The sequence below is a fragment of the Sarcophilus harrisii genome, chromosome 2 (assembly GCF_902635505.1).
Source record: "Sarcophilus harrisii chromosome 2, mSarHar1.11, whole genome shotgun sequence".
Taxonomy (NCBI): domain Eukaryota; kingdom Metazoa; phylum Chordata; class Mammalia; order Dasyuromorphia; family Dasyuridae; genus Sarcophilus; species Sarcophilus harrisii.
The window spans coordinates 366894809-366921746 of record NC_045427.1 but is presented as its reverse complement, the minus strand read 5'-3'; the positions used below and the strand labels follow the sequence as shown (position 1 = coordinate 366921746).

The following is a 26938-nucleotide window of genomic DNA, read 5'->3' as shown; positions in this document are numbered from 1 at the left end:
GAGAAAAAGGTGACGTAAGTTCCGCATTATGTGTGTATTTCTAATACCTGGCACAAGGTAGACAGAAAACGCTTAATAAATACTGATGATGAATTGAATTGAATGCGTTGAAATTATGATCTTCCAGTTTTGAGCAAATCATTAGGACCTAGCGATGTAAGAGCTAATGTACCCAGACTTTTCCTTTCATAGAAGAGGACACCTAAGATCACTTAACAAGTAAGTAGAGTAAGATTGAACCCAGGTCCCCACACGCCAAGTGCTGAAATCCAGAATCTCAGCATTTCCTTGTCTGAACAAAAATCCCCTCCTCTTTTGTGTCAAAGTTTATTAATTGCTTCATGTATGTTTTCTCTTGAAGAATAGCGAAAAAAAAAACACGAATGAAATTTTTACATTGTGTCCTACAGATTTACATTCAATGTTTCAAGAAAACCTTTGTTGTATAACGTGAGAGATGCTCTCAAACCTAAACAGACTAAGTTAAACTACATTTCCCAGGAGACTAAGTCCCAGCATGCAGTTGATGGAGCTCAGAAAGCAAGTGATGGAAGCTCGAAGACTACAGATCCCAGAATGCCGAAAGGGGTTGGAGGTAGAGTTAGGGAGAGGGGTGGGGACAAAGGCCGATTTCGTCAAGTCCGTCCTCTCAGTAGCCAATGAAAGACGAGGATATTGCGTAGTGAGGCTGAGGCGGGAGATGCTCGGAGAATCCGGGCTAGGCGAAAGCGGCGGGAAGTTCGGTCTGCGAAGGAGTCTCCCGCGTTGCGGTTTTAGGTGCGTAAAACTGTTGGACCCTGGGGCTGGGGGAACCAGAACACTAGAAGCGGGGCCCCGCTCCAGAGAGCTCGGCGACCGTGGCCACGCCTAGAGGAGAACTGGGCAGAGAGATGTCGATGCGTCCATCCTAGGCCAGCCGGAGCTTCCTGTGCCCTGTTTATTGGCGTTTTTTCTGGGACTGCATAAAGTCCGGACCGGACGCGAAGTCGTCTCTCCTGACTCCAAGGTGCAGCTAAAGACGCGGAGAATGGCGGCTAAATCCTCCGCCTTCTGGCCTTGATTGGGTTGTAGTCTCGGGGCACATCCTAGGTTTAGTATTGGGGTATAATTATAGATTTATTTTGTACACTATTGAGACAGAGAGAACCGAGCTTGGCAGGGGGAAAACCTGGGTTCCAATCCGCCTTGCGGCACTTATTAGCTGCGTGTCTCTGACCATGACCCTTAACCTCTCTGAGCTTCTGGCAACTTCCTCGGATTTAGCTACTTGGTTGTAGCCGCTTCACATTTGCATCGATGAGGGAGTCCCCCCCCCCCCCCCAGACCCATTGGCAGAGTGAGGATTTTGATACTTTCAGTACTTCAGATAGGTGGTTGGGAAGGAAGCGCATTGTACATTCTAGAAATGTTGTAAGTAGTCGTGATATCGCTTAGTAATAATACTATTTAGGCATCTAAGTGGCACAATGGATAGTCTGGCAATCTTAAATTCCCGAGTTCAAATTCAGCCTCAGTCTCTAGCAGTGTGACCCTCAGTAGGTCACTTATACCTGTTGCCTCAGTTCCTCATCTGTAAAATGAGTTGGAGAAGGAAATGACAAACCTCTGTACTCTCTGTTAAGAAAACTTTAAATGAGCTGATAAGAGTGACACGATTGAAAAGCAATACTATTTAGTAGTTAGTAGTTAATAGCAATACTATTTAGTAGTTAGTAGTTAATAGTAATACTATTTAGTAGTTAGTTAATAGCAATACTATTTAGTAGTTAGTAGTTAATAGCAATACTATTTAGTAGTTAGTTAATAGCAATACTATTTAGTAGTTAGTAGTTAATAGCAATACTATTTAGTAGTTAGTAGTTAATAGCAATACTATTTAGTAGTTAGTTAAAAGCAATACTATTTAGTAGTTAGTAGTTAATAGCAATACTATTTAGTAGTTAGTAGTTAATAGCAATACTATTTAGTAGTTAGTAGTTAATAGCAATACTATTTAGTAGTTAGTAGTTAATAGCAATACTATTTAGTAGTTAGTTAATACAATACTATTTAGTAGTTAGTAGTTAATAGCAATACTATTTAGTAGTTAGTTAATAGCAATACTATTTAGTAGTTAGTAGTTAATAGCAATACTATTTAGTAGTTAGTAGTTAATACAATACTATTTAGTAGTTAGTAGTTAAAAGCAATGCTATTTAGTAGTTAGTAGTTAATAGCAATACTATTTATTAGTTAGTAGTTAGTAGCAATACTATTTATTAGTAGTAGCAATACTATTTAGTAGTTAGTAGTTAATAGCAATACTATTTAGTAGTTAGTAGTTAATACAATACTATTTAGTAGTTAGTAGTTAAAAGCAATACTATTTAGTAGTTAGTAGTTAATAGCAATACTATTTAGTAGTTAGTAGTTAATAAAATACCATTTAGTAGTAGTTAATACAATACTATTTAGTAGTTAGTAGTTAAAAGCAATACTATTTAGTAGTTAGTAGTTAATAGCAATACTATTTAGTAGTTAGTAGTTAAAAGCAATACTATTTAGTAGTTAGTTAATAGCAATACTATTTAGTAGTTAGTAGTTAAAAGCAATACTATTTAGTAGTAGTTAAAAGCAATACTATTTAGTAGTTAGTAGTTAATAGCAATACTATTTAGTAGTTAGTAGTTAATACAATACTATTTAGTAGTTAGTAGTTAATAGCAATACTATTTAGTAGTAGTTAAAAGCAATACTATTTAGTAGTTAGTAGTTAAAAGCAATACTATTTAGTAGTTAGTAGTTAATACAATACTATTTAGTAGTTAGTAGTTAAAAGCAATACTATTTAGTAGTTAGTTAATAGCAATACTATTTAGTAGTTAGTAGTTAATACAATACTATATAGTAGTTAGTGGTTAAAAGCAATACTATTTAGTAGTTAGTGGTTAATACAATACTATTTAGTAGTTAGTGGTTAAAAGCAATACTATTTAGTAGTTAGTGGTTAATAGCAATACTATTTAGTAGTTAGTAGTTAATAGCAATACTATTTAGTAGTTAGTAGTTAATAGCAATACTATTTAGTAGTTAATACAATACTATTTAGTAGTTAGTTAAAAGCAATACTATTTAGTAGTTAGTAGTTAATAGCAATATTATTTAGTAGTTAACATAAGGCAAGTGTATATAGTGATTATAAAAAAATGATAGAAAAATCCTGAAGAAATTGATTATTCACTTTTAATCAAATTCAGCAAGTATTTATTAAGTACCTATTCTGTGTAAGTTTGTGTTTTAGGAACTGGAAATATAAAGGAAATGAACAGTACTTCTTGTTCTCAAGAACCTAAGGTTCAAATGGGATAGATAATTATAGATAAGTGCATACATGATCATTTGAGGAGAAATAGTAATAGTATCCTCATTGATAATATATAGTGAATAATGTTACCCTTATAGATAATAATATCCTTGTTCTGCAAAGGAGGAAATAGAGATTCAGAAAGGGCAGGTGGTTATAAGAAAAGCACTTTGAGAACTTGTATAAATGCAAAGTTATTTTAAAAGTAACTTGGATCTAATTAATCTAATTAATTTGATTACTCTGAATCTAGCAGGAGGATAGATACGTGGAAAATTAAATTTTTATTCCTACCTCCAGAATAGGTAGCATCCATCCAGTCCTGAAGATTTTTCTTTCTTATTTTTTTTTTTTCAGTCAAACCTAATTAAATTTCATTTAATAAATATACATTTGGGTTGAGTTCAAAAACACCTGTGTAACTACAAGCTGGTTGAGACTTGGCAAGGTAACCATTTTTTGAAAAAAAGATTTGGGGGTTTTAATATTTTACCAAATCAAACAAAAAAAATTACAGCCAAAAAAATAAGTGCCTTCAAAAAAAACTAAGGTAATCTTAGGTTGTCTTAAAAAGGACAGTTGTAGAAATGTGTACATGATTGTCCTGACTGAATTCCATTCAAAGTGGTTCTTAAAAATTTCTTCCCCAGGATGCATAGTGTGACTAATTTTCTCCACTTATTCATGGGGCTGGTTTGGAGGGTAGTTATGAAAGAATGACTAGAAAATCGTGAAGATACTAATCATTTATAATTAAATCCAGCAAGCCTCTTTGTATTAAGTTTTCGAGCTGCACACCGAGATAAAAGGCAAATAAATATTAGTTCTCATCTTCAAGAAAAAAACCTAAGATTCAAATGGGAGAATAAAACATCAATAGAAAAGAACATATGTGATAATTTGAGGAGAATGGAGAAACTGACCAGAAAATGAATCAATCAACAAGTATTTATGGAGAGCCTGTTTTCTGCCTGGTATTGTATAGGCCTTGGAAGTACAGATAATAATCATAAAAATATAAAATGAAAGACACTTCTCCTAGGAGATGGCACATAAACTGTGCTTTGAAGGAAGATAATGATTCCAAGTAGAGGTTCATTTTATAGGTATGGGAGAAATAGGCTATGGAAAGGCACAGAGGTGGGAGATGGAACTAAATTCTGAGAATAGCAAATAGACCACTATGACTAGAAAGCAGTGTCTATAAAGCGGAGTATATAATGTGAAATAATCTTGGAAACAGGCCAGATTGTGAAGGAATTTAAATGATAAATTTAGGATTTGGCATTTTATCTTAGAGGCAATAGATTTATGAGCAAGAACTAGTCTGGTATAGCTGCAATTGTTTCTCAGAATGGAAATATTTAGAATGACCTAGAGTTTGGCATTCATTTTCAAGATATAATATATTACCTTGTATTATATTGCATTTTAGTCTTGTTACATTTGAAGAGAATTAAAACATACAGTTTTAAAGAGGAAAATTAAGGCATTTAGCATTTTTAAAGAAAATATTTTTACCGATATTGCCCAGTTGGGCTATATGTTGCTCATGTTAACTAAATATGGCATATAATAAAAGTTTCTGGGTAGATGTGATAGCATCCATCTATTAGCCAAATTATTAGGTACTATTAGTAGTTGCCAAATAAAGACTTCAGTGGATAGATGCCAGATCTGGAGTCAGAAAGACTCATTTTTGTGAGTCCAAATACAGCTTTAGATACTTAATAGCAGTTGAATAAATGACCCTAGATAAATAACTTAAAACTCTTTTTACCTCAGTTTCTCATCTGTAAAATAAGTTGGAGAAGGAAACGGCAAACCACTTCAGTATCTTTGCCAAGAAAATCTCACATGGAATCACAGTGAGTCACACATCACTAAAATCATGGAACAACAACAAACACATTCGTAGGCAGTGTGTGGTTTATCCTTCAAAGGAATGTTTACTGGATTTGGACACAGGTTTGTACTGATAAAGATTTGTAGAATAAGGACTTACTGTTATGCTCAATGTTGGAAAGATACTAGATACCTCAGTCAAGTCCTTGTTCATGTTGTAGGTGGTTTATCCTTTGTTCTTGAAGAGGGCCATGACACCAAACTTGTAAATTGGATTTAGGTGGGGGAGGGCTGTGCAAAATCACCAGCCTCACTCTTCTTGGGCACCATCAGGATCCAGAGCCAGACAAATAGAATTTGCCTCAGATGCAATGGGAGAACTTGGCCTTTTTGAATTAAGATCTTTCCCAGGTTTCAATTTGACTGAGGCAATACCCATTCACTAATGAAGGCTTGGTAAGAAATGAGGAAAAGAATGTCTTCCTTTATCTCGGTTAAAAAAAAAAAAAATCAATCTGGGAGGGGAAGACCCTCAGGGTTTCTTTTAAAACAGAAACAATTGCTGTTTGCACCTACTGTGAGCTATCTGGACCCAAACTAGGACCAAGGGAGTCTTGGATTGGGACTGATTTTTGGCCAATTCGTAAGAGCAAGAATAATTTGGGCCTAAGGCATGGTTCTTGACAAAGAAATTAAACCCTAAAACCCAGGTTGTCTTGTGAGTCATACTATTCCTTTGGGCAGAGTCCAGCAAGTAAGGTTTCTGATTTTCTGTATGGAAAGAGAGAGATTATGAGAGGAAAGAAGGAAACAGGAAGGAGAGGGATTCAGTGAGAGAGGGAGAGAGAAAGAAAGCTGCTTTGTCCAACTGTAATTGGTCCTTGTTGGGGCAGCTTATCCTGCTCACAGATTGTTGCTTGTCCTTTATTCTTGAAGGAGACTGTGCCATAAGGAAGGTGATGCCATGACATTGAATTAGGAGGGCTTTGCAAAGATACAGCAGCCTTACTCTTTCCTTTGGAGCCATCTGGGTCCAGGAGCAAAATAGAGATCAGAATGACTGGATATAACTCCATGTTGTAAAGACATGCTTTAAAAACAAAAAACTCTTGTCATACTGCATTCAAACACTAGGTGCAATGGATAGAGTACTGGCCTTAAATACTAGATTTGTGTCCCTGGTTAAGTTACTTTGCTTCATTTTCTTCATCTGTGAAATGAGCTGGAGGAGAAAATGGCAGATCACTACAATATCTTTGCCAAAATGGGGTCATGACATAACAGCAGTTATTACAACAACAGCATTTAGGGTGCTTAGAAAACCAAAAATTAAATTTAAGGTAAATAGAAAGCTAGTATTTTTTTTTCATTTAGAGAATGGTTTTTCAAAAATGGATTTAAAGTTATCAAAGTGACAACTTTTTTATCCTATATAAAAAACAATTATTTCATTCTTGGCACAAAATTATATTTTTAATTTAATCTTCAATGCTAGTTTTTTCAATAGTTTTTTGGTTTCCATCTTATCTCTTTCTCCTCCAGTTTTGAATGTTCCCTCTTTAATGCTTTTTAGGTTTGTTGGTTTTTGAATTCTTAAATTCATATTCAGTTCATCAATTTTCTTTTTTATGTTTTATTATTTTTGTTACAAAGATGATTTTTTTTCAAGAAGGCTTTACAGCTAAGAAATTTTGAAATGTTCTGTTTTTTACGTTATCATAATTATCTCTCCCTTATAAATATCTTGGTTTTTCTCAGTTATCTCATATGACATATACTGTATTTTTTTAGAGGAAAAAATTAGCACAGTTAATATTGGAAAAAAATTTGAAAGCACATGGAATTTAAAATTTTTTAAATAATAGCATTTTATTTTCAAAATGTATGCAAAGATAGTTTTCAACATTCACCTTTGCAAAATTTTGTATTTCAAATTTTTCCTCCCTCCCCTCCCCTAGACAGCAAGTAATTCAATATATGTTAAATAAGCACCTGCATTGAGCTGCTAATTTATTTATTTATATATTTTAGAGCTTTTTATTTTCAACATTTGCACAGATAACTTTTCAACACTGACTCTTGCATAGCTTTAGGTTTCAGATTTTCCCCTCCTTCCCCCCACCCCCTCGCCTACATGGCAAGCAATCCAATATATGTTATACATGTTAAATATATGTTAAATCCAATATGTGTGAATATATTTATATAATTATCTTGTTACACAAGAAAAATCAGATCAAAAAGGAAAGAAAATGAGTAAGAAAACAAAATGGAACTGAACAACAACAAAACAAGTGAAAATGCTATGTTGTGATGCACACTCAGTTCCCACAGTCCTTTCTTTGGGTGTAGATGGCTCTCTCCATCACAAGTTCATTGGAACTGGCATCAATCATCTCATTGTTGGAAAGAGTCATGTTCATCAGAATTGATCATCATATAATATTGATGTTGCCATGTACAGTGATCTCCTGGTTCTGCTCATTTCATGTAGCATCAATTCATGCAAGTCTCTCCAGACCTTTCTAAAGTCATCTCCTGATCGTTTCTTATAGAACAATAGTATTCCATAACATTCATATGCCATAACTTATTTAGCCATTCTCCAACAGATAGGCATCCAGTTTCGTGCCACTATGAAAGGGCTGCCACAAACGGTTTTCCACATGAAGCAGGTGCAATTTAAAACACCAACGGATTTCCCACTTCTGTGAAGGGATGGGTTGGGAAATTCTTGTAGCTTTTTATTTGAGTTCTGCCTCTTCATTATAATTTTGCTGTTTACTTTTGATTTTTTGGTTTGTAGTTATTTCTATTTACATTGTAGTTATTAGGCATGCTCTATTTAATATACTCTATCAATATAAACAGATATTTATCACATACATCATTTCATTACAGCACAGTAATAGTCCATTACATTCACATATCACATTTTCCAATTGATGGATACCAAATTAGTTTTCCATTCTTAGCTATCATAAAATAATTCTATTATAAATATTTTGCAGTATATGGGGGTTTTCTTGGGTTAAGCACTGTAAGAGTCTCTGATTTTAAAAAAGTATGGACATTTTAGTCACTTATTTGCATGATTCCAAATTGTTTTCCAAAATAGTTGTGACCATTTCTCCAATTAACCATGTGTTAGTATGTCTATCCTTTGACAATTCCTTCAAAACTAGCTTTTTTGTGTGTGTGCCAATTTTCAGAGTGAGGTAAAATCTCAGCGATTTATATTTGATATTTATTTCTCTTATTAATGATTTGGAATATTCTTTCATGGGGTTGTAATATTTTACAATTGTTTTGAAAACTATTCACAACCTTTAATCATTTATCTTTTGGGGAATGGATATTATTTTTGTTTAATATATTTGCATATCAAACATTTTTTAGAGAACTTTGATACAAAAGTTTTTTTCTCACCATTTCTTTTCTTACCCTAGATAAATTAATTTTGTCTGTGCAGAAGTTTTTTCTCTTTTATCATTGCTACTCTCTTGTTAATACATCTCCCACCCATAACTGTGAAGGTATATAATGTTTCTCTTCTATTTTAAAAAATGCTATGATCGTCAACTGTAATAAACTTGGCTCTTTTCAAGAATGAGTTGTTTCAGGCCAGTTCCACTAGATTGTGATGGAGGGAGGCATCTGCATCCAGAAAGAGTACTATGGGGACTAGATGTAGCTTTCACTTTTGTTATATGCTTGTTTTTTTTTCTCATTTTTTCCCCTTTTGACCTGATTTTTCTTGTGCAGCGTGATAAATAATGGAAATATGTTTTGAAGAACTGTACATATTTATCTTGGATCAGTTACTGTCTAGGAAAGGGGGGAAATGGGAAAAGAAGGAGAAAAATTTGGAACACAAGATTTTGCAAGGGTGAAAGTTGGAAACTATTTTTGCATATATTTTGAAAAATAAAAAGCTATCATTATAAAAATAGACCCCATAAAACCTAGGATATTTAATATTAAGGTCACATCCCTTTAGATTGAATCATGGAATATGATACAAGGCTTTGTTCTAAGCCTATTTTCTGCCAGACTACTTTCCAGTTCTCTCAGTAGTTTTTGTCATATAGAAAACTTTTTCCTAAGTAATTTATATTTTCCACTTTATCAAAGACCTGGTTATTGAGTTCTTTGTTTCAGAATCTCCCTTATGTAGTCTGTGATCTTTCTGTTCTTTAACAAGTATCAGGTGGTTTTGATGCCTGCTGCTTTATAATATAGTTTGAAATTTGGAAGTTTCTACCTTCATCCATACATCTTTTCATCATTTCCCTTGATGCTCTACATATTTTGTTTTTCCAAGAGAATTCTGTTATCAAGTTCTATAAAGTATCCCCTTGGCAATTTCATTGGTATAGCATGAAAAGTATAAATTAAATTTTTTTTTAGCACTGTAATTTTTATTGCATTGGCATGGCTTAAACAAGAGTACTAAACATTCCTTCAGTTTTTTTATGTTCTTTAAGGAGCAATTTCTAGTATTGCTTTTTGTGTTTCATTATTGTTTAATAGAAAAACTTTGATTTTTGAGGATGAATCTGTTATTTTAATTAATCTTTGTTGATTCCCTAAGAATTTCCAGGTAAATCATCATATTGTTAGCAAATTGCCTTTATTCCTCTAATTTCTCTCTTATTTAGTTGCTGATGTTAGCATTTTCGGGACACTATGAAATAATATTGGGTAGACTGAGCATCCCTGCTTCATTCCTGCATTTCATGGAAAAGGTTCTAGTGTGTATCCCCATTACATATGGTACTTACTTTTGGTTTTAGATAGATACTTTAATGGTATTTAATATATACTGCTATGTCTATACTATGTAGGATTTTTAGCTAAAAAGAGTGTTTTATATTGTCAAAGGTTTTTTCTGCATAATATTATTGATCATATTATTTTACAGATTTTGGTTTTAAATATGATTGTTTGATTTCCTAATGTGCCCTTGGTATAAATTTCACTTAATCACAATGAATGATTCTTAGAGAAATCACTGAAATATGTTTGATAGAATTTTCTTAAATTTTTTTGAATCATTGTCATTAATGATATTGAGCAGTAGTTTTCTGTGTTTTTTTCTTTCCCTAGATTGTTTAGTCTAATGTGTCTGCTAGATCTGTTTGGAGAGGTTTTATTTTTGATGAATTTGCTTTACTTCTTCCTGCTACTATCCTATCTTGGCTTCACTTCCTATTTAAATTTATCTTTATTTCTGTGGAGGCAGTGTAGCATATTTGATAGAAAGTTGATCCCCAAATCAAAAAGACTTGAATTTTAAGTTCCGCCTCTGGCACATATAGGCTATATAGCATAACCCTGGACAAGTCACATAACCTCTTAGTGCCCTAGTCAACTGTAATAATTTACAGGGAAGATGCTAATCTGCATTGGTAGCAGAAATTCTTTTTATTGAGTATTTTCTAATTTAATAAAATCAAGGTATAGTCCATATCCCTTTTTTTGGTAAAACAAGGATTCTGAACCTGTGATCCATGAACTTAAGGAAAACTTTCTTATCTGCACATCTATCTGTTGTGATTTTATTTTATGTATTTAAAAACATTCTCAGAAGGAGGAGTCACCAGGTGACCAAGAGGTTCGTGGTACAGAACCCTTGCTATAAAAAGTATTTTGTAGTTGTAATCATATAATTCTTTTGTGTTTTGATAGGTGGATTTTCAAGTATTTCATACAGAATAAGTTAATATTGGTTATAAGTCCAACTTTTGGTTTTTGGAATACTGTATTATAAGATCTCCTTTTGTTCAAAGTGGAAACTGACAGTCTTGGTGTTCTTGACCATACTTGGTACTTCAGTTACTTATTTCTGGATTCTTGCAGTATTTATTTTTTGAAGTAAGAACACTAAATTTGTAGTTATGTCATTCTTCACCCTCTGATTCTAATATATATGGACAGTTTTCATTCATAATTACTTATAATAATGTAATGGCTAGGGTTAAAATAAAAAAAAATCATTTTCAGAAATTTAATCTTATGGTTGATCTGTTTTCCACATTTTTCTCCTCATATACCCATTTTTTTCCTCCTTCAAATATTTCTTGTTTTCTCATGGACTCATTTGTTTATTTTTTAGGTTTTAGAAAGTATGTTTCTTGGATGAAGTTTACCATTTTCTTTTCAAATTGCTTATTCTTCCAATTATTTCCTCCAGAACTTTAACTTTATTATTTTTTAATCTCTTGCTTTATTTCTTCTAAGTATTCATGTGATCTTTGTTAAAAATCCATTTTTTCTTTTCTCTTGAGTCTCTACTTGGAGTTGTTGCAGTTATTTATTCCTTTTTGGAGATCTTTGCTTTACAGTAGTTTTTGATAATGGATGGTACTTTATTTCTCAAACTGAGGCTTTGTGCCAGTACCATGCTTTGCCCTTTCTGTGTTTTAGATATAGTGGCCATATCTTGACCTCACCCTTGGTTATTTAGGTTACTGAACTGTTCTCTTTCTCTTGGAATTGTTGCTCTGGATCATTGAGGTTCAGAATGTTGAATCTTCAAGGTCTATTTTGGCATCTCATGACAGTGTTAAGTTCCTTTGAACCCTTGGTTTCAGATACTCCATTCTGAGAGTTGCAGCCCTGGGTTGGGTTGTTGCTTTCAAGGTCCCTAACTTGAGACCATTACTCTTCTGAGTATCTGCTCTTCTATCAGCATCAGCTAGACACAGACCTGTGAAGGCTATATTCACTATTGATTATTATTAACCTTTTCATTTTAGTCTGGTTGTCCTTTTCTTCTCCCCCACCCCATCTTTATAACTGTAGTATTTTATAGCAAAGCCCATTCAAATACTTAAGATTAATTTTCTTTTATTATGGAACAGGGAAATAAGAGTTGAAAGAGTGGATCAGATACCGTGTCCACATTGGTGAGCTAGAAAAAATCATTGCATTTTGAAACTTGGAAAAAAAACCAGAGAGTAGTTAGGTTCAATGTTACTTTCTAGAAAAAGGGAGCAGCATAGTTTTTAAATTAGCATTTATTATAAAGCAACATACATCTTTTAAAAAAACACTATACTTTGGAAAATCATGCAGTAGCACTCACAGATTATAAGGACAGTTGGGTTAGGGACACAACACTCAAATTTCATCAGTGACATCTTAAAAAAAAGGTAGGAACTTGATAAAATGGAAACACAATTTCGTACATGTTAAATGATTAAGAAATATATCAATAATACAATAAATACTAGTAGCCTGGGCTTCATGAGCAAGTTGGGCAGGTGATAACTTGGGACCTTGGGGGGGAAGGCCATGGGGGAAGGCTGTTGGGATGATGGAGCCTTCTCTGCTCATAGCTCCAACTTAACCAGAAGATATACAACAAACATGGCACTTTACCTTGACAAAGATCTGAAGTTTGTTTGTGAAAGTGGGAATTTGAAAAATATTAGCTTCCGTTATTGGTGACATTTTTTGCCTTCTCAGTTTTTCTCAAGAAAAAAAAAAACTTATGTATACAAACATTAGAGTATTTTCTAATATATTAATTGTATTGAAATAGATTTGTACTTTGACTCTTGAAACAGATTTATACTTTCAAAATTGTATAGTAGTTATTGTAGTACAATTCACTTGTTTTAATGTGCAAAATCCTCTGTTAGGCACTGAGGGAGATTAAAAAAAAATAATTAAGAAATGGACTCTGCACTAGAGCTTTTTATAATCCAGTGTCATAGATTTAGGAATGAGTAATATAATTATAGCTGATATTTATGTAACTCTCTAAGGCTTACAAGGTGGTTTACTTTAATATAATTTGAACTTCAGAATAGCAAAATGAAGCAGGTAATACAGGTATTATCCCTGTTTTATAGATGAGGAAATTGAGGCTTTGAGAAAAATGGCTTAATCAAGGGTCCTACTGGTAGTTGTCAGAGGCATGATTTGAATCAAGGTCCTCTTGACTTCAAGTTTGAGACTTTAGGAAACCATCCTGCCTTGTGAGGCTTTGTGAGAATTTATGAGTTTTGAAAATAGGACTTTAAAGACAAGTGTCACAGACTGATTAGTAGAGGGTATTCATTGGGAACTGGGGTTAAATTCATATATGAATAGGAAAAGTGTGTTGGTTTGATATATGATAGACTGTTATCTTGATATTTTGGATCTGTGTGGCTTTATATATATGGATTCCTTGCCCAGTGATGCAAATCACAGCCTTCTTTTGGCCTTTTCATTTTATGAAATTATCTTTTTTTCCTATGAATTTTATGGAAGATTTACCCCATGTGCCAGATGCTTTCTTCTTGTTATTGTTTCTCATTAACTCAAGTGCTACCAGTGTACTACTCAAGATACACAAAAGGAATATGTACATGTGTAACATGTATATATCTGTCATTTATATGACATAATATGATGCAACACTATATACATACTGTTTCTATATAATGTGTATATGTCTATATGTATGTATGTATGTTATCTCTTCTTGAGGCATGACTGATTTAACAGTGTTTTAAAAGCAGATTATTCTGGATCCTCTGTAGGGATTAATTAATTGGTAGAAATTATAACCACTTTATTTGTAGAGGATGGGAACTCTGAAGAGGTATATTTGCATCAAGGATAGCATGGTGCTTATGGTTGAGTACTAACTCAGTGTGAGATAATGGTTCTCTATGGTGATGTAATGGTTGCGCATGCTCAGTGTGCTATAGTGATGTAATTGTACTAAGGTATTTAAGGGAGTCTCAGACACAGAAGATTCTCTCAGCCATAGACACAAGAGAAGACTTCAGACTCCAGACTCCAGATTCCAGAGTCTGTCTTTGACCAGCCATGTGGTAGCTCTCCTGCCTCCTTCTCTTCTCCACCTAAAGACCAAGGACTCGGGCTGATCCTGAGATCCTCCAGAGAGCTAGCCTGGATATTACATTCATTGAAGCTGATGATTTTGTGTTAGATTATGTACCCATTGACAAGCTGACAAAAGTAGTTTGCTCCATTTTGATTGCATGTCATATCCTTCGCAGTTTCTGGAAAAATATATGTTATGTATCCAACATATATTGAATATGCCAGTGATAGGAAGATTATAGTCATACTAGATACTGTTGATTCTCTGTTGATATAGATGACATTTTGATTAGTATATTTTAGAGATTGGAGAAATGGTTCAGAAGTTGAGTGAGTATAATGAGAATGTTGACAAGTTTCTAGAGAAAAATAATGAAATTAACATTTGTTTATCATGGAGAAGAGATTGGAGAGTATTAAATAAGGATATCTAATGTATATGAAGAATTAGAAAATGATTGCTAGTTTTTTTCCATCTCCCCTGGAGATTGAATAGAAACAAAACACTCAAATTTAAGAAAGAGGAATTTTGTCTTGGTGCAAAATTTCCATTGTATTAGGAAGTATAATTTAGTTGTCCAAAAGTTTTTTTTTTTTTTTTTTTTTTAAGGAAAATGCCAATGTTCAGGTGTAGTTTAAATATAACTATAAGAGGATAGTGGTAATGTTTGACCTTCATTTTCGAAGGCATCAGAAAGGTGATGACATGACTTGCAAGTAATTTGGATTTAAATAAGGGATGGCTGTGCAAAGTCACTAGCCTCATTTTCTTCTCTGAAGCCATCAGGGCACAGTAGCAAGATATAGATCAGGATGATGGAGATCGACCCGAATATGTAGTGGTGAAGAGTTGATCTTTGACTTAGTTAAACCTTGCTTTAAGTTTTGCCACTGATGTGTACTAATTTTGGTTCTCAGTGCTCTTGGCCACTCTGTAAAACTTTTAAATTGCAAAGACTTTTCCTGAGCTGGGAAATCACAAGTCCAGTTCCTACCTTTATCTTCAAAGTTAATGTTTTTCTCAGAATCTTAGGAGTAGCCCCACTAGTACCAGGATTGTAATCCCCTACATTATTGCAAATTTTGATTGGTGATACGCTAAATACTATTTTGTTTTCCCTGAATCCCTTCTGTTTTTTAATTTCTCCATTAAGCAAGTTGTAAATAATCTTTTTTACCTGAAAAAGTTTTAATTTGGTTTTCATTTTCTTTTGCATATTTCAAACAAATCTTATAGTCATGTAAAATTAGAATCTTAATTTCAAAATACCTCTCTAGCATCAAGTAAAATAGAATTTATTCTCTTTGTAAAGAGGATTATTCCCTTTGACTTTTTCTTCTAATAGGGAAGAATATATTTCATTTTTTTTTTTAATGATCAAATATGACTTAAGCAAAGGATTATTTTGTATGTTTGCTTTGATTTATCTAAATGATATATGATGTGACAGGCATTAATCAGAAAACTGACGACAATATTATTGTTATTAAATTGTCTTTTGTGTTTGAGTCAACTACCTCTACTGTGAATATCTTCTCTTATCAACTTTGTTATTACGGACATTTTTACAGGTTTATCAATAATAGTCTATTTATGATTGTAGCCCTTCCATATCCCCTAGAGAAATTTTTCTGTAGAAGAGCAAGTCCTTACAGTGTTAGCAAGCTTCCCATTCAAAACTATCATTGCTTGGCACCTATGCCCTAGTGACAGTTTGACCAACATGTGAGCAGGCACAATGCCATCCTGACAGATGGGCACGAAAACAGGAAGCCAAGAAATCATGTATCTGCATCTAGTGTATTTGTTGAGGGCAGGATTCCCAGTCGTGTATGTTCAAACGTCTGTCCATTCTGAGCTTTCACGCCTATGGATAAAGGGATGTCATCATTAATCCAGCTTCTGACTGTGATTCCATTGGGTATATAAGAGTTTCTTGGCTCTTATGAAATGAACAATTGGGGACAATCAGGATAATTGTTCTATTGTACATCATGGGAATACTTCAAATGAGATTTTCTTTCCTTTGCCAGCTTGGTTTGCAGGGGACATAAACCTGTTGAGGCACAGACCTTTCACCTTTTGAATATGTGCTTATTTATATGTCCTCTAGAGAGCACAAAAGATTTGTAGAGAATGTGATTCGTACTTTTTTTCTCTTTTGGACTATAGTTATCTTAATTATTTAAAGGTATTTTAAGTGAAGTTCCTGAGTTATAAAAATACAGATACTTGTAAGAAAATACTTGCCAGGAGGAACCAGTTTATTTTATCCTTTATTTGATTTTAAATGTTTTATTTAATACCTTTTTAAAAGCGTATTCAAAATTTTATACCTGTAGACCTCCACTTCTCCTGAGAAGGGAAATTTCATCTGCTCACTCCACTCCCACTAGTAGTCCCAGTAGAATCTGGGGCTTTGGAGAAGACAGGGTTGGCATTGAATTGTTGATGAAGCTGTGATAATAACCATTTTTGGAAAGCAATTTGGAGCTTTATAACCTATTTAACTTAAAAAAGTTACTAAGCCATATAAACCCTTTTACTCAGTGATATCACTACCAGTCCTCATCTCAAAAAGATAAAGGAAAAAAAAAGAACAAATACTAAAATATTTATAGAAGTTCTTTTTGTTATGGCAAAAAGCGGGAAATGAAGGGACTGCCCATCATTTGGGGAATGGCTAAAGAAAATATAGCATGTGAAATGTGAAAGAATGTTTCATAAAATACAACAAAAGGGGCATTTTCTGAGAAACCTGAGATGACTTGTTTGAACTTATGCAAATGAAAATGAATTCCAGAACCAGGAAAATAATTGATATCATAATAAAATTTTAAAAAGTAATAACTGCAAAAATCTGTAATGACCAATCATGATTCCAAAGGATTGATGATAGAGAATGCTATTCACCTCCTGACAAGGATTGGAGTAAATATGTACAATGAGACACATTTTTGGATTTGACTGATGTGAGAATTAATTTTCATTGGCCATGCTTATTTGTTACAAGAGTTTTGTTTTTCTTTTTAATTTGGAGAATGGAAAGATTATACATGCATATTAATTAAAAAATAATTAAACTAAATGAAAGAATCTACAATCACCTAACCTTTAATGTGGTTCTTATTTACATTAACTGTAATCATTCTGTATATAATGGTCCTAGTTCTTTATATGGACATAGGCATTGGATCTATGCATTTATTGTTTTAGGGTATTCTTAGGTGAGGAAGCTCCCTTTAGCAAAACAGGTTGTCATTTTCTCTGTAAGTTATAATCTTAGTTGCCTAGAACACTGAGAGGTTAAGTGACTTTTACAAGGTCACTTACCCAGTATGTGCCAAAGCAGGACTTAAAATCAGATTTTCCTGACTTTGAGGTTGACTGTCTATCCAGCATGCTACATTGTCTCATTTCTCTCAACTATATCAATTGAAACAAGTATGTTCTGAATTTTTCATATGCGTTATTTTGTATGGCACCGTCATAATAGTCTATTAGATTGATTTTTTTTCAGTTTATTCATTCTCCAATGATGAACAATAAGTTTGTATACTGCTTAATTTTTTTTTTTTTCAAATACAGAAGTATTACTATTTGAGTAGATACTAGATAGGTAAAGTGGTACTGTAGATAGAGTATTATCCTTGGGGTTTGGAGAACTTGAATTTAAATTCTTCCCCTGGCATTTAATGTGAACATGAACAAATTACTTCTTTGAGTCTCAGTTTCTTTATCTGTGAAATACATATAATAGTACCATGAGTATCTACCTCCCAGGATTTCCTTCAGGCTCAAATTTGTTTGTTCACACCTATGAAATGATCCTAAAATAAATTGTTATTCTATTTTTTTAAGTTTTGTGGGCCTTTACACAAGTGTATGTAGTAAGTTCTTTTTACAATTGAATATAAATTTTATGATGTAAGACCATTCTCTATATCGCTGTAGACTTAGGCAGAACAAGGATCATGTAAACATTTTGTTTCCATCTGATATTGCTCTCTGTTAGGTCTCTATAGATTGAAAAGTTTTTGCTTCATTTAGTTTAGAGATTATGATTATTTGTCTTGGAAGCAGGAAATGAACACATTGTTCTTAAGAAGTTTTTGTGGATCATTTTTATGTCTGGAAGATTGAGGACAACTGTTAATTTTTGTGATAATCTGATTTTAGTATAGTGTGTAGATTGAGGAATTTTGTAGTATGGGGATTTGTCTGCTGTTGAAAAATAACAATTTTTTAATTAAAGCTTTTTATTTTCGAAATATATACATGGATAATTTTCAGCATTCACCCTTGTAAAACCTTATGTTCTAATTTTTCCCTCCCTTCTCCCTTACTTCCTCCTCTTGACGGTAAGTGATCCAATATATGTTAAACATGTGTAATTCTATACATATTGCCACAAATATGCTGCACAGGAAAAATGAAATCAAAAAGGAAAAAAAATTAGAAAGAAAACAAAATGCAAGCAAACAACAAAAAGAGTGAGAATGTTATGTTATGACCCACATTCAGTTCCCACTGATCTCTCTCTGGGTGCCAATGACTTTTTTCATCATAAGGCCATTGGAATTGGTGTGAATCATCTTACTGAATTATTCAATAAGCTCCTGATATGTAATTTTAACCACAAGATCAATTCTTGCTGGATATTTAGTTGATATTGAGTGGGATGGAGGAGATGTGAGGTTTTTTCAGAAGCTGACCCCTGGAAGAGTGCCATAATTTAGAGCTACAGTTCCAGGAAAACTTTCACCTTGTCCCCTTACTTAAATCTTGCATAAACAGCTTTGTCACATCAGCAGACTTTGTAATATATAGTTAGTTCTCTGTTCTTGTACCCTAAGCATGGGTTCCCATGACAGATTATGAGCCCTGATACTAAGTCAGGGATAGCTAGAGTCCAGGATGTGGTAAAATTGTTTACTTCAGAATAAAAAAAAATCTTGGCTCTTGTCACCTGGCACATGACGCCCTATTCCTGTAGGAATTGAAGAAACTGCTTTCTGCTCTGACTCTGAGAAATGTCTACTTGAATTATTATTATTATGTGTGTGAATTGTCCCACACAATTTTCTGGGGGCTTGTCCGGGATTTGTGCTTTCTCACTGGCTACTCTTGTCAACCCAAAGGCAGGCATCTCCTGGGGGAACAGCCCCTATAATCTTTGAACTTGATGAGATCCCTCTATGAGGAAGTAGGTTCCATAAGAGATAGACTTGTCAGAGAAGAAACCAAAAGAAACTTTGATAAACTTGAGAGGAAAAGTGGCTGACTGGTGAGAGAATCGGTCACTAAATTATACATGTATAATCTGCAGGTAAACTAAATGGAGGTCCTGGAATTGCAATTGTGGAGTCATTGACCCAAGGAGATTGGTGATGACTCTTGGCCAGGTAAATCCTGTAAAAGGGCAGGTCCTAGTAAGTTCCTTTGGGACCTGTTGGAAGGAGGCGACCCCTCTGTGACTGGCAAATTAGAGGGACAGTTCCCTACCAAATTCCAATATGGACAAGTGTTACGGGCCAGAACTTGAAACAAGGTGCTAACTCACTGGAATTGATAGAAACAATGCTTATGTACTTAAGTTCACACCTTTAAGAGTTCACACATTAGTTCACACATTAGCATTTGAGATTCACCAGTCAGGATTCAGTTGAGAGATTCACATGTCCCGGAGATTCACAAGTCAGGAACCCACAATCCCACTCTCTCTCGGAGGAGTCAACCTTTGAGTTCACACCTTTAAGAGATCATATATAAGAAGCTCTTGGAGCCTCAGCCAGGAGTCAATGGAGGAGACTGAGAAGCCAGAGACTGCAGTTGGGCAGAACTGGAGATTGGGAAGAAGAGGGGTTGAAGCTGGAAGAGGCAAAGGACAAGCTACAAGAGCTCTTGGAACCAACGAGAGAGAGAGATAGGTCTCTAAGAAAGCTAACCAGGCTATTTGGGACTTTAACACCTGGCTGCATTTGTGGTGATTATTACTTTGAACTGAAACTAAGGCTGCCTCCAGAAGACCCACAAGAAATCTGCTCCCAGAGAACAATTATATTATTAGAGAAGAGAACATTACAGACAAGGAATTAGACAGACTAAGCCCAACAAAACAGAGTGTTGAACTCCAGGTACTGGTAAATAGAACCCATATGCAGGACCTATGAGAATTAGTAATTGTGGGGATCAAAAGAGCAGCCCCAAGATCTCAGAACTTTAAAAAAGGCTTCTAGAAAGATTAAAAGAAAACATGGGAAAATATTCAGGTCTGGATTATATCTGCTCCTGCAACATAAGACATACTACAAAGTTGAATTTTGTTACCAGTGTTTGGCCAGATATAAGTAAAAAGATAAGACAGAAAAATGGAACCATAGGACCTTAGGAAGTTAGAGAAAGCTACGAAAGTTTGTTAGGAGTGATGATGAAAAGCAGAGACAAAAAGCAAAAATCATGGTTTAGACTGTGCAGAGTAGTCTGTGGACCAGAACAGACAAAGGGAACCATGGAAGGGCCTTTCCCAGGAAAAAGAAGAAAAGATGGAGGACCCCTGACTTTCTGGAATTGCAAGAATGAGGGACACATTATGAGACATTATGCCTGACAACAGGCAGAACAGAAAATTCTCTCCCTGGTGGCATTGGAGGATTAGGGGTGTCAGGGGCTTATAAAAGCGTCCTATCCAGAACCCTTGATAAATTTGAGGTTGGGACCCTACAGGGAAGAGATAATATTTTTAGTGGACACTGGGGCAGCTTGCTCATCTGTAACTCTGCTTACTGACATTTCTTTCTTTTTTTCTTTTTTTTTTTTTTTTTTTTTTTGGCTGAGGCAATTGGCATTGCGACTTGCCCAGGGTCATAGCTAGGAAGTGTCTGAGATCAGATTTGAACTCTGGTCCTCTTGACTTCAGGACTGGTGCTCTATCCACTGCAGCATGGAACTGCTGCAGAGAATTAAACTCCCCAAATGGTCTTTTAATCTTTGGAGTTAAGGAGTGAGATACTAGAATTTAAATATAAAGGTAGAATTACCTCAAACAGATTAATTCAGATTCCCCAGGCTGGGACAAATTTACTCAGAAGGGATTTGATTACTAAGTTAACCGTACAATTGACTACAAAAGGAACCCAAATTATCCCTGCTTAGAAGCTGATTTTGAAAGAAGAGGAACAGGACCAAATTTGGCCTGATGTATGGGCAGGCCTAACCAACTAGGGTAGTCAGAATGATCCTCGTTAGAATCAAATTCCATCATTGTAATGAGGGTAAAACAATACTCTATTTCCCTACAAGGAAGAACGAGACTTCAGCTTGTGATTCAGGGACTATTGAAAGGAGGACTCATTGAACCCCGTGTTCCTCTTTATAACACTCCTATTCTGCTGGTTTGAAAGGGAGACTGTATGAGACTTGAGAGTGATTAGTAAGATTGTTCTACCATCACATCTTGTAGTCCCCTGATCCTTATACCATTTTAGGAAAGATAACAGAGGAAAGCCAATGGTTTAGTGTAATAGAACTCAAAGATGCAGTCTGACCTTTGGAACAGGGAGAAAGCAGCAGTGTTGCTGGTGTATTCTTCCCCAGGGATACACCAAGTTTCCAAACCTATTTGGCCAAGTCCTTGAAAGGATACTGGAAGGAGTCCAGAGTCAAGGGAACTGAAGTGCTTCAATTTGTAGATGATTTACTAGTTACTGGGAGGAAAAGAGAAGCTTTAATGAAACATAAATCAAGCTGTTGAACTACCTAGGTCAAGAGGATTTCAGGGTCTTGAAAAACAAATTGCAGTTTTTGGAGAGAGAAGTTGGAGAGGGAAGATACCTCATTAATGAAGGGCAGAAGAAATTAGACCCTGAACAATAGCAGGGATCTTGCAAACACCTTTGCCCCCCAAACCGGAGCTTAGGAAATTCTTAGGATTAGTGGGGTATTGTAGAAATTTGATTGATTGATATGCTGTTCTCACAAAACCACTTGTTAGAGGAAAAATGAACCAGAGTGGGAGCCTGAAGTCAGAGAAGGGTTAAGTAAACTGAAAGAGGTATAAGACTCTTTAGTCTTAGCTCTGCCCTTCTTTGAGAAAGCTATTTCATTTCTTTGTTAATGTGGATAAGAGGCATTAGGGATTCTGGCACAAATAAGAGAAGGGTAAAAGAGACCTATTACCTTCCTATCCAAAATATTGGATCTTATAATGTTCTCCTTGGTTTGGTTTTCTGGGGGTCTTGGGAACAGCCTTCGTTTCAAGTAGAATAATCACTACAAGAGTAGCCAGGGGTTAAAGTCCAAATCCTTTATTATTTCTTTTTAAAGTCTTGTCTCCTTTCCTGGGGTCCAGTTAGCTTTCTTAAAAGGCCTTCCGGAGTTTTGGTTTCAGTGGAGAAAATGCGGAGGACAGGCCTGCCACCATAGGGTGTGAGATGAGATGAATGAATCTGAGTCCAAGAACTTGTGCTTCAGCCTCCAGTCAGCTTGTCTTCCCTAGCTCTCAATGAATCTGGCTGAGGCTCCTAGCTTATATGCTCTACACTGAGTATAAACCAATCATTATATCACTAGGAAACCATTATTTGTTGTAAGATTAAATCAACCATCCTGAACTTAGAGAACTATTAAACACCATGTTAAACTAGATAACCATTGTCTCATCAATTCCACTGAATTAGTTCTTGTAATGTTTCAAGTTCAGAGTTCTGGCCCATAACAGAATCTAGTGGCTTACTTGTATTCAGGCCTTTGCAGCCATGGTCCTCCTACTAGAGGAAAGTAGAACACTGGTATGTGGACAAAGTTTGATTGTAAGTGTCTCCCATCGTTTGGAGTATGCTAAATTAGAGAGCAGGGTGGTGGCTCATAGATTCAGTGATTCTCAAATATGAGGCAATACTATTTGAAAAGGATGAGTTGATCCTCTGACAGAATAACACCCACCTTCCTTTCTGGTCCCTGAAAACAAGGGAGATGATCTGGAACATGATTGTGTTAATTTTATTGAGCTCAAGAGCTGGGTGAGGGAGGATTTACAGTAGTCCCCAATTTCTGGGGTAGTAAAACTATTTGTGTATGGCTCCTTGCAGATAATTAAAGGGAAAAGAAGAAATGGGTATTGAGGGGGAAACCAAAAGTCTCTGGTTGAATCTGGTGAGTTCTCAAAGACTTGGTGTGGGCAAATATGTGAACTTTATGCCTTGAACCAAGTGTTGAAATTATTAAAAGAAAAGGAAGGAAATGTTTACATTTATTCCAAGTATGCTTGGGGAGTGGTGCATGTATTTGAAAAAATTTGGGGTGAAAGAATTGTTGGCACATGTGACTTTGCCAATATTTTGGAAAATCTATTATTATCCCAAAGCAGAGCAATGGTACATGTAAATGGGCACTAAACCAGGCAGTTTTTTGGGACTTGCAGACGGATGGTCCTTAAAAGGCAATGGTATGAGCTCATAAATGAAGAAGATGGGGGAAGTCCTTGAGGTGAGGTGGATGTAGAGATTGAGGAACTGTTTTGGGATTGCTGTGAGAAATTCTCAAATGGATAAAAAATAAGAGGAGGGATTGAGTCGTATAAAGGGATGAGAGCCCTCAGAAGACTGACGCCTGGAAAAGTGCCATAGTTTAGGACTACAATTCCGAGAAAACTTCCCCCCCTTGCTTAATTTTACCCAGACTGCTTTGCCATATCAGCAAACTTTGTAATCTCTAGTTCCCTGTTCTTGTATCCCTGAGGATAGAGAGAGTGGGTTCTCATGAGGTTTTGTGAACCCTGATACTAAATCAAGGACAGCTGTAGTCCAGGATGTGGTAAAGTTGTTTACTTCAGAGTATAAAAATCCTGTTGTCACCTGTAAACCTTTCCCTCTCTCCACTAGACTGCACTAGTTGAGGTGATGCTCTATTTCTGCAGGAATTAAATAAACTGCTTTCTGCTCTGACTCTGAGATAATGTGCATTTGAATTGTTTTGAGTTGGCGGTCATTGTCTCACACAGTTTTAAATTGAAAAAAAAATCTTGCAGTGATGTGTTATACAGTTTCTGGCATTTAAGGATGACCTTTTTGTAATTTCTAATGGCAGTGAGTTAGTCATAAACCTCTCTGGTTCTCAGAAATAAATTCATTGACTCGGCCCTTTTTTAATGCTATTTTGTCAATTTATTGGTTGAATTAATGGGGTTGTTTCCAACACATTCAAGGCCTTTTGATTTCATTCTTAGATCTTAGGGTAATTCACACTATCCTTTTAAATTTAGGTTCTTTATGATTATGTTTGACAATTCCAATGGTGTGTATTTGTTCTGGACCTTTACTGTTCTTGATGAAATGATGTTTACTAAACTATTTCTGTTGCTAATTTTTATGTCTTTTATCATATGCTTTAAAAATGACTATCAGTTATTTTCCTTTGTTGACAAGGAAGTGTTATTTCTATGATGTCTTTAGTGTGGGCCCTGTTTTTCATTATTATATAAATTTTTGGTATGATGACTTTAAACAAGAGTATCATATAGATCTTAATGTTCACCTGAAAATATTTATGCTATAACTGTAGTAACAAAAAGAAAACCAGAGATGATTGCTTTTGTTTGTTTTAAACATATTCTTGCCATGGGATTTTCTTAGCATGGTAATTAATTACTTAATGTATTTAGACACAGTTTTCTCTTTGATGTCTTTAAGCTCATTGTATCTTGTCTGCAGGAGATTAAGTTATTTGTAGGTGTCACCTTGATCTTATTATTTCAATATGACCTTTGGATTTGAGTGCAAATCTTCAATGTCTTAACTTTTTTGGTCATTTCTTAAGAATTATGCACTTTTCTAGTGTAAATGACATTCTGATAGCAAGAAACAATACTCTATGAGATGAAAAGAAACGTGTAATATGTTTTTGTGGGAATGTATAGCATGATGTCATTTACATGACTAGAAGCATATTTTGATTTTACTCAGTTTTTAAATTAGAAAATATATAAAGCAAAAACATTTACTAAACTCATATTGTTTCAGAAACTGAAGTCTACTTAATTTTATTTGGGAAAGGTGTTAATGTATTTAAGGCTGGGGAGAACTACAAGTGGCTTTTATATTCTCTCCTTGTCAAGTTCATTTTTATAAGAAATGATCTTGTCATTATTGTGTTGGTGGCTTCTGAACAGTAATAGTTTTCCATTGGAATGTTGAATACTATGCTCCAACATTATTAATATACTTGGATCTATTTTACATTGATTGAGCTATAAATGTAGGACTGAGTCAAAGACTGGGATAATCAACATAGAAAATTTAAATGTTATGGTATTTTGGTTGTTTGTTCAATAATTTCCAAATGGATAATATAACAATTGTTCTGTACCCTTTGGACTTTTTGGCATACCTTATTTATATCTCTACCAGTATATTGTTTTCTTGTAAATGTTTCAGATTTTTTTTTTGGGGGGGGGGGGAAGGGAGAGATAGTTTTAGCTGTGAATGCTTTGTAACTTTATCCTTAGGTATATAGCACCTAAATATGTAATTGGTCTGTATTTGGAGAGATTGCTGATAAGTCATCTTGTGGTAATGACTATGTGATGCTTTCTGTTAAGAAAGATGGAATTAGACAAATCTGAATAGAAGCTGATTTTATTAACTCATTAATTATTTATGTAAAGCATCAGAGCCAATAATTATGTATGATATCCAGACCTGTCAATTTTCAGATTTGCAGAGAAATTTTTCAAGTTTTCCAAGTTTTTCAACTTCCTTGATATAACTGTTGTGTTATTCACTATATTGATAGACACAAAATTTCTATTTTTTATTTAATCCAACTTGAAGTTTTGTTATTTTGGGGCTTTTTTATTCAGTAGATCAGAGGTGACAAACTCAGCCAGCAACTCCTCAAAACTCCTTAGTCCTACCTGAACCAGATTAAAATAGAATTGGAAATATTTAACAAAGTAAATTTAAAAAATGCAATACAATATAAATAATGTTAACTTGTGGTTTTCTAAGTCACTGTGCTAGCCCTTCTCTTTTAGTGTTCTTTTCTTTGACTCTGGTATTGGAATTCTTAATATTGTCCTGTACAGTACTTTGACTTGCAGACCTTTAAAAATATTAGTTAATGAAATATAGAATTTTGTGATGCAACCATTCTGGAGAGCATTTTGGAACTATGCCCAAAGGGCATAACTGTTGCATACTCTGATCCAGCAGTCTCACTATGAGGTCTATATCCCAAAGAGATAAGAAAAAAGGGAAAAGTACCTACATATGCAAAAATGTTGTAGTAGCTTTTTGTAGTGGCAAGGAATTGGAAACCAAGTCGATGACCAACAGTTGGGAAATGACTGAATAAGGTGTGTTATATTACATTACTGTTATATAAGGATATTATTGTATATATAAGATTGTATATATAATATATAAGAATAGTGAGCAGGCTGCTTTCAGCAAGGTCTGTAAAGACTTACATGAACTGATGCTGATTGAAGTGAGCAGAACCAGAACATTGAAATGGTAACAATGTAATGATCAACTGTGATAGACTCGGGTCTTTTTAATAATGTGGTGATTCAAGACAATTTCAATAAATAGACTTGAGATGGAAAATGCCAAGAAAACTGAATGTGGATAAAAGTATATTTTCATTTTTTTCTCTCTCATGGTTCCCCCCCCCTTGATCTGATTTTTCTTGCACATGACAAATATGAAAATATATTTAAAAGGATAGCACATATTTGACCTATATCAGATTATTTGCTGTGTTTTTTTGGGGGAGGGTAGATAAGGGAGGAAGGGAGAAAAATTTAGAACACAAAACTTTTACAAAAATAAATACTGAAAACTATCTTTACATGTATTTAGAGGAATACTATTGAGGGAAAACATAGCATTTCTGACAGGTGA

General features: G+C 34.6%; 1 protein-coding gene across 3 annotated transcripts in view; it reads left to right on the top strand.

The window, feature by feature from the left end:
• The first annotated feature begins 654 nt into the window (after window positions 1-654).
• VRK1 (VRK serine/threonine kinase 1) overlaps window positions 655-26938 on the top strand; it is a 114043-nt gene continuing 87759 nt past the window's right edge. The window contains exon 1 of one of the 3 annotated variants that reach the window (XM_012550489.3): window positions 655-777. The gene's annotated coding sequence lies outside the window, so the exon portion shown is untranslated. Of the gene's footprint in view, window positions 778-802; window positions 1007-5165; window positions 5312-26938 lie in introns of those variants that run through there. The other 2 variants (XM_012550492.3, XM_023504493.2) reach the window with 2 other exon arrangements.